We start from the raw sequence: 9291 nt of genomic DNA, 5'->3' as shown, positions 1-9291 counted from the left end.
TCTGAAGCACATCATTGAAATAAGAATATTATGCAAGTTTTCATTATTAATTCATTTGTATTCAACATATAGTAACAATGTTACAAGGACTGAATGATATGAATGACAATTTCCTCCAAGTTATGATCAGTTTGTTCGGCATTTTATTTGTCAGATGTCTTTCAGGAAGGTGTTTTTTTCTTTTAATTTGGAAATCAATAATAAAATTGATCCCAATTGGCTGCTATATGCTTCACAACACAAAACAAATTATATCCAGAGACTCGAATCTTACTTATTTTTGATAAAAGTACAGGATGGACCATGCCCCACAAAACAAAGTAGGACACACAAAGAAAATAACCATTTTAAGCAAACAATGAACAAAAGATACATTTATTTGTATCACCTCTCACTCCTTGAAAAGCTTGTTAGTGTTGGTGCATGCAACAATTTCTTACCCAATTTGAACTTGAATAGTCCTAGGCTTCTTAGGTTTAGGTGGAGGCAATTTGTGAATAGTAATAGTAAGAACACCGTCTACGCAAACAGCTGAAATTGCATCAATATTAGCATTCTCGGGTAATATAAATTTCCTCATAAATTTCCCAATTCTTCTTTCTATCCTCACATATCTGACCTCCTTTTCCTTGTCGTCTTCCTTTGTCGCATCCCCATCACTACAAGCACATTATTCTCTTCCACCTGAACATTGATTTTCCTCTGATTTCAACCCTGGCATGTCAAGTACAAACACATATGAATCTTGGTATTCTTTAATATCAGCCAGTGTTGCCGCCATTGCCTTTGCATCTCTTACATACTTTCTCGATGGTGTGTTCACTGATTTTTCAGCGTCATGATATGATGCATCCAACATGTCCTGAAGGCTTGAGAGAAATGGATCATTGAAACCAATTACCCTGAAATCCATAGTTGTCGTTGTATTTGTTAACCAGTAGTGATATAAGATGACTGCTTGGTTAAATGTAGTTTGTGGTGATTTCTAAGTTTTCAGTCGTGAAGTTCAATTGATAGCAATCATACGCAGGTGGAGTTTATATAGAGAATTTTTATGGTGTTTTTATAATTTTCTATTAATAAGTTTGACTGGCATTATATCCGGAAACATTTGGCTAAAAAGAATGCCTTTTGCTTAATTCTTGATAAATTATAACAAACACCGGTACAACTTCTAAAAATAAGTAAAATCTATTTACGGTTGGCGAAAAATTTATGTCTCAAAATTATGCTCAATTTTACTATATTTAATCAAAACATATGCTAAATTTAAACAAAAATTATGCATACCTCCGATTGCATATCAGTGTAGCTTAATGTAAATACTGTCTATCAAAAAAGAATTGTAAATACTAATTGATATGAATTCCAAACTTTTCATAAGCTTAAAAAGAAGATTACATTATTTTTTAAAAAGAAGTTGTGTGTTTTTTTCCATAGTCAAACAGAAATGATTTTTTCCTTCGAAAACAATAAAAAATTGAAGCATAGGATCATAGAAATTGTGAGAGGTTAATAGAAATAAAAAAAAGTTTAAAGGAGAAAGCACCAGATTTGGAGCGGGTATTATGAGAATGACAATAGTAATCCTAACGCTCCTTATCAAATTCTCGTTTTCTCATTCTTACCTTAAACATTAATCCCACACCCTTTAACCTAAACTACGTCGAGTCAATTTCCACCAACATCCTACTATATATTTTTCGTTGGATAAATCAAGATCAGTTCAACGTAAAATCTTTGGTTAAACTTTTCTAAAGTAAGAGCAAATTATTTGCCCATTTATTTGCCCATTTATAGATGCATACAAATTGCACACCCATTCAAATCTAATCAGTTTTCTTCTCATCATTTATTCATTTATTTGACTTACGTTAACAAGGCCAAAGAAAGTATAATATGAATGATGTGATACAAATTCATACTTATGTTTCCCCATGGTCATAAACATCACGCTACGACTAGTTAGTTCAGATTTCTATTTGTTTCAACTTTGATCTTTGGGGGTCTGATACTGACATTTATGCACGAAGAAGGTGCAAGGCGCCTAAAACTGCTAAATGCTAACCCTTTGTTTTAGATGTTCTAGAATGGTGTTTGTTTTCGGACTGGAAGAAAAATGAAATTGATCCTACATCAGTGGAAGTTCATAACTTCATATGCTTCACAATTTTTTATTTATATAAGAAAAAAGAACCCGAAGGCAGTTACAAAATAGTGGAGATACTACGGGTCTCAGAGGACAGTTCCTGAGTTTCATAGTGTCGATCAGTGTTTTTTCCTTCCTCAACAGCTGCATACAAATCCCTCCTGATTTGTTGCATTAAGTTTTGGATCTTTGATCCTTCCTAGTATTTAAGATTACAGGTTGAACATAAAACTGCTAAATTTAAAGCTAAATAGTTTTGGGTGGAGTTGGTGGTACTCCACGCAGCTATTTCAAAATATGTAGAATTTTTAGAGTTTAATTTGAATTTCATGTGCCTTTGCTCAGCATGAAGTCTTCTTGTTAGCTTTATCAGGTTGCATGAGTGTGATTCCATCTCTATTCGGCTTCCCAATTCTGCTGCCCAATCAAACGTCATCTGAGCTTCCATCTGTTGAACCTCTAGATTGCTCCCTTGGAGGTGCCCGATCCCTCTTGCACCTGTGCACTCCCCTGTGAAATCAAAAAAGGATTAACCCAAGAAAACGATTCAGTTGGCTATTTAAATTAATTTTATTGAATTTAGAAAAAAGTATTCCCAACTCTACAGTAATATAAAAACATATTTATTTTGATCACATTTCCTAAAACCCCATGATTTATATGGGATAATACCACTCCTATTAGGGGTGATACCATTTAGTTGATCCAATGATCAGGAACACTCCAAATCTTTTTGTCATATATGGAATGGAATCCTCTAGTAGGAGTGGTACCAGCCCATATAAATCATGCTAAACCCAAACTAGATGGTGCACTTGTCATATTTTTGTAGGAATATAAATTACAATAAATATGACTAGAAATAGGTTTTTCCATGAATAATTTGTTGCTTGTACTTGTCGTACAACCTAAAAATAAAAATTATATTCCCTCCGCTTAGAGGTACTTTCATTTTTTTTTATTTTAGCGTTCAAATTGTAAAAGTAAAAATATCTTTTATTTTTAAAAATCGGAGGTGGTATTATCTTTTTATTTTGATTTATTTTGTTCTGTGTTTTTTCCAGAGCCAAACAAAAAATTACAATTTGTTTCTTTGTTAAGTCGAAGCATTTCGGGTGTAAACGGCAACTTGTTTGGTCAGGCTAATGAAGTCTCTAACTAGCTATGGCTCAAGGAAAGCTGTACCCTAATGACTTGGTGCTAATATGAGAATAGGTTTTACGATTTCGAACTTTGAAGTCTTTGTTACTTGTACTTAAATGCAATGTAATCGTGGATGGTGATATCCAATACACCTTACTTGTATTTTCTAAGATATTCTCAATATCTTTGAAAATAAAATGGTTTTTTGTTTTGGTTTGCCGCTATGACGGGGAAGTGTTCTGTATTGGATAAACACAATGGATGTTAGTTAGAGATGAAGAGACACCTTTAATAGGTGCGATGGTTCATAAAAAACACAACCATTCCCAATAGACACCTTATGTGTCTTTTGGAAGAGAAGAGGCATCTCCAACAGGCATAATTATCCCTATAAGTAGTGAATGTATTTTCCCATTCTATATACTCAATTCAACCTATTTTCTCTCCATCTAAAGCATCGTCAGAAATCTCTCTCGTGTGTTCTTGATTGGATCAAGGGGTACAAACCTTGAATCTAATTTCTCTGTTGTAGGGCTTTCATTGTATCCTGAAGGCATTATTTCGCATACCTGTTGCAATCGCTAATTGATATTGGGAGGGTAGAAATAATCGTCTAAAAAAATCTATTCGAGCCTTGAAAGTCACGAGTACAAAAATTTCTTTGTGTTTATTTCATCCTCCGTTTTTACCCAAATTTTCCAACAGTTTTAGACGATTAGTTTCTCGAACAATGGAGGATGAAACTTCAACCGGCTCACACTGTTAAACTTTCTAAGAACATGTACTTGCTGATGCTTGCAACAAAACGTTCCCTTATGTCATCGGTGTGATATATCTGGGAGATGATTAGTCTCAAGGAAATACGACAAGATTGGGTTTTCATGGAAGAAAAAGAATGTGAACAAGCACGTTACGGAAGACTTCGGCATGGTTGCGATCTGTAACCAAACAGATAAGTCTTTATCTTTCTCTTTCAGTGTTAAATTTTGATCCGTGATGCATGCATTCAAAATTTATTAAATGACTTAGTCTAGCATGCATGATGTATGCCGTTGCATACTATTGAATCTTCCATGAACGCATCCATGATTGAATATCTTTTTGAAATAAAAAATCATGATAACTCTGTATGATTTTGAGAAATTGCTCTTCCATGAGATGGTATGAATAGTAAGTACCAAAGGGGTGTCTAAATAGAAGAAAACCCTACAGGCCATAAAGATATATGTAACAATTGGGTTTTGTTGGACTCTAATCCAGTAACTGTTTCTATTCCGATGAAAATCTCTTCCTAAAGAGACAACAGAGGAAGATAATATTTTTTTTTTTAATTTCTTCTTTGCCTGAAAGGTAACAAGAAATTGAGATCTTCTTTGCCTGACGAGGTAACAAGAAAGATCAAAAAGGGTATCTTAGCGCCTTCCGGAATGAATCATGTTTACGATTTGCAAATTTAAAATGGTGTGTATGTTTTTACTAAAATGGAGAATAAGGGTTTTACTTTTTCTGAATCTAAAGATTGCCTAAGAAATCTTGAGGTAATTAGTGGCACTTAGATCATGTTTACAATTCTGCTCATATATAGTTTGCAGTTGATATCATCATGCATGAGTTACGAACATCATAACATGGGCATGTGATTTTGATTGATATCTGGTGTATGGATTATGTACTGAGATCTTTGGATAAAATTTATCAATAGAATAATTTAATGAGATCAACATATACATTTCTGTACAATCAGCAAATTGGCTAGAGGAAATCACGTTGTAACTGGTTCGTATACTAGATGTTTGCGTATATGTCTAAGGCAGCCCAATCCAAAGGTGGTACTATAATGGATTTGAAGATGCCTTTATGAGCATGATGCGATAGTACCCTTTGGGTGACTGACCGAGTCCTTATGGTTGCTTATACTTTTATTAGGGTAAATGATCGGTCATTGGGGTTTCTTGTTCTCTGTACAACATGATCACTATTAATTAATATTTATTTTACACAAACTTTGTCGAAGATTGCATGCATGATCTTATTGTCTTCACATGTGCAACTTACCATTTTTCCGTAAGTTGGATAACTTCTGATATTATGCGGTGTTAATTATCCATGGGATGTGGAGTATAAATACTTTTAGAGTTTTCTCTAACTGCGTAAATTAATTTTACCGGGATCATCATGGTCATTCCCTATGGATATATTGAAATTGAGAAGATGAGTAGGCTTAGTCTGTGATTTTTTCTGAGATAGAAATATTCTTGTGGGCATTTGATTCGGGCTTAGAAATCAAAATGGACAGACATTTTTTGGAAGGGCAGTATTCAGAAGAGAGCCAAGTCCAATATATAGGATTTGAAGATTTCTATTCAGAAATTTTGAGTGCACATGTTTGATACAAATCAAACAAGTATGCAAATCTGTAAAGGATCGTATTTCATGACATTGAGTTGCATTTTTGGCATTTGAAAATTGTCGTGAATCGGAGGGAATTTTTTTATGACAATGTCATAAACCTTTTAATTGTTTGGTTACTTTAAAACCAAAATCGTCATAATTGTTGAGACAACAACGGTATGGCATGAACATAATTCTTGCGATAAGAATTATAGGTTCCAAACATTGGAAAATGGGATGTCTTAAATGATTTCAAAAGGAATGGAATACCGGATAATATGTAACGTATTGGAAAACTGGGCGGCCGACCAAATTCCAACGATGAGGTGTTACGATATTACCGATGCATAAATTATGAACATTTTTCATCATACAATGTAAAATGTTAAATAGACATTGTCTATGTATTTGGGTATAAATTTGTAGAGAATTGGGCATGAGTAGAGGAGTTACTCATCGTGATAACGCGCTTGCTGAAATAGCAAGTAAGTTGCCTACAAATTTTCTATGCCTCTAGCGAATGGAAGTCTATAAGGACATCTTGTGAATTAACTGTGATTGTTAATTAACTGGGAATCAGGCTATGATCTATAACGTCTTTGGCGAGACTTATAATGAAAGTCAAGACATACAAGTCTTAGACATTGGATGGTAACACATTTACTCAATAAATGAGTAATTGCAGTTAACCATTGAAACAGAAAAGAACTTGGAAGACTATACATGGAGAGTCTCCCAAAAGAAATGTTTTCAATGAAGCATAAAGAAATGGGACTAAGGTCTGTGAAGGAAGATTGATCTCCCATAGCAGAAACCCAACCTATGTTTTGAAAAAGATAAACAAGGTTCAATGTGGTACCAACAAGTTATGGAAGAGATTATGGAGCACTAATATAAAACTTTTCATTTCTAATTAGTGTTGGTTTCTGCAAGAAAACAAGATGGATATAAATCCTTAATGAGTCTATAATTATTTACAGGTGTACCGCAGAAACATCTTGGAGACTTACCTATATGAGTATGGTAATCAGGCTGTTTCTTAAGAGAAGAAGACCGTTCTCTAAAGAAGACTCATGAATCCAGGATATAAGCGCATGGCCATTAACGTGCTAAGCTACATAACACATGATTTTATGAAATCAGTATGTGTGGAGATTCCGGTTTTATCACATGGGGTACTTGGTTCAAGACTGGTTTCACCACTGAACCACGATAAGGCTTTGAATTTCTTACACTAAATGAAGGTTCAAATCCAAAAGATACCTATCATTTATGTGTTGATTTCAATAATGATGCTTAGTCTCAATTTAGCTTGAACTACGTTGGCTTTTTCCCACTCGGGTACGTAGGCAGTCACTTCAGTGATGCAGCCACTCTGATTTAAAAGTTTTGTTTTATTTTTATTTTCATGTTTTAAGGTTATTGAAAATAGGGGGAGATTGTTGTATATTTTCAATATCTTAGAAAATAAAATGGTTTTCTGTTTTGGTTTGCCGCTATGAAGGGGAAGTGTTATGTATTGGATAAACACAATGGATGTTAGTTGGAGATGAAGAGACACCTTTAATAGGTGTGATGGTTCATAAAAAACACAACCATTCCCAATACACACCTTATGTGTCTTTTGGAAGAGAAGAGGCATCTTCAACATGCATAATTATCCCTATAAGTAGTGAAGGTATTCTCCCATTCTATATAATCAATTCAACCTGTTTTCTCTCCATCTAAAGCATCATCAGAAATCTCTCTCGTGTGTTCTTGATTGGGTCAAGGGGTGCAAACCTTGAATCCAATTTCTCTGTTGTAGGGCTTTTATTGTATCCTGAAGGCATTATTTCGCATACCTGTTGCAATCGCTAATTGATATTGGGAGGGTAAAAATAATCGTCTAAAAGAAATCTATTCGAGCCTTGAAAGTCACGAGTACAACAATTTCTTTGTATTTATTTCATCCTCCGTTTTTACCCAAATTTTCCAACAATATCAATGATCCGGAGATCAAATTCTTTCTCAATGACATTGTATAATTTAAAATTGGAAAAGAAAAGAACGGATAAATTTGTAATTTATATGATGTGAAGAATATAGTATAAGATATTATTTATCTTTAGAATGGTTGATGGTTACATTTTTCATACATGAAAAGTGAAAAATTACATAATTGCGTTATTTTTTAGTCCAATCAATTTTCTTTTGTTCTTTTTCAAAGCCAAACAAATGTCCATTTTTCATAAAATAATCAAACAACCAATTAGGGAACGATGAAAACGGTTAGCAGTTCATAAGAGAAAAATACAAAGGGGAAGCAACGAGGAGAATGGCGAGCAGCTTATAAGAGAAAAATACAGGAGGAAGCAACGATCCTGAAAATGAACATATAACTTTCAGAATCCCAATTCTTGGAGCAAAGAGGAACGACAAATGATCTTGGAGCCAAGAACTGCGTTTGCTCCAACAAAATGAATGATCCTTTTCCCACTTTTACTTATAATGTTACATTCTTTCCTCCTACCCCAACTAAAAGCAAAATAAAATCCCAATTCTAAATAGCTAACAAACCATCAGGCCAATCTCATACCCCATTTTCCAAAATTACCCGGAATCAATTTCCACCAACATCCTAGTCTTTAGTTAAGGCATAGATTCTCCAAAATTAATACTATGGTAACTGCTTCACCCATTTGTATGCGTACACAAATTATGCACCCATACCCATTCAAAGCTAACTAGTTCTCTTCTCACCACTTATTCATTTACTTGACACCCGTAAAGAATGTTACGAAGGAAAGATAATAATTCGAATGATACACAGGTTCGAATCATCCACCATCTCCAATCAATGATCTTTACAGGTTCTATGAAGATGTAGTTGAGTTACACTTGTCTGAATCCAATCAGTGGAACATCAGTTTACTCAACAGATTATTTGATACAGATACTTCTCTTAAAATTCAGTCTTTCTTCATAGACTGCAGCAAATAAGATGTTATGTTATGGATGCCCTCAAAAGATGGTACTTTTTCAGTCAAGAGCACATATAAAATGTTAACTCATAGCACCAGTGAAGTTCAAGTAAATGGAGCTAACATTGACTCTGTAATCTGGAAGAAACTGTGGAAAACACAAGCAGCAAACCGTGTCAAGCTTTTCATATGGAAGTGCATCAGAGGCATTAACTCTACCAAAAGTAGAAGAGCACAATATAATTCAGAGGTTGAAACATATTGTGACACCTGTGGTCATGGTCATGAAGATATGAAACATATCATTTTTGCTTGTAAACATGCAAGGGTTGTCTGGAGAGGCATAAATGTTAACATTGATGCAGTCAGAGAAAACTGTAGCTCAGTTACATAATGGATCATCAGCTGGTTCTCTTCCTCAAAATCAGATCAAGATCAAAGACGGTTGATTATCTTAATGGTTGGAATGTGGGTATTGTGGAAAGATAGGTGTGAAGTAGTTTTTCAGGGAGTTTCTCTAAACCCTCATAATACTGTGCATAACCACATTGCTTCACATTTCTCTAAACCCTCATAATACTGTGAAGCAATTACCACATTGCTTCACATATGCACTGCATTAACCCTATTCACTTTGCATTAACT

The 9291-nt window shown here is 34.4% G+C and overlaps 1 pseudogene; it reads right to left on the bottom strand.

The window, feature by feature from the left end:
- Positions 1–249: 249 nt before the first annotated feature.
- On the bottom strand, positions 250–1009 carry LOC113313316 (annotated as a pseudogene).
- Between the last annotated feature and the right edge of the window lie 8282 nt (positions 1010–9291).

Source organism: Papaver somniferum, chromosome 9 (genome assembly GCF_003573695.1).
Source record: "Papaver somniferum cultivar HN1 chromosome 9, ASM357369v1, whole genome shotgun sequence".
NCBI lineage: Eukaryota > Viridiplantae > Streptophyta > Magnoliopsida > Ranunculales > Papaveraceae > Papaver > Papaver somniferum.
The sequence above is the reverse complement of the archived record's forward strand: the minus strand, read 5'-3'. Positions and strand labels throughout refer to the sequence as shown.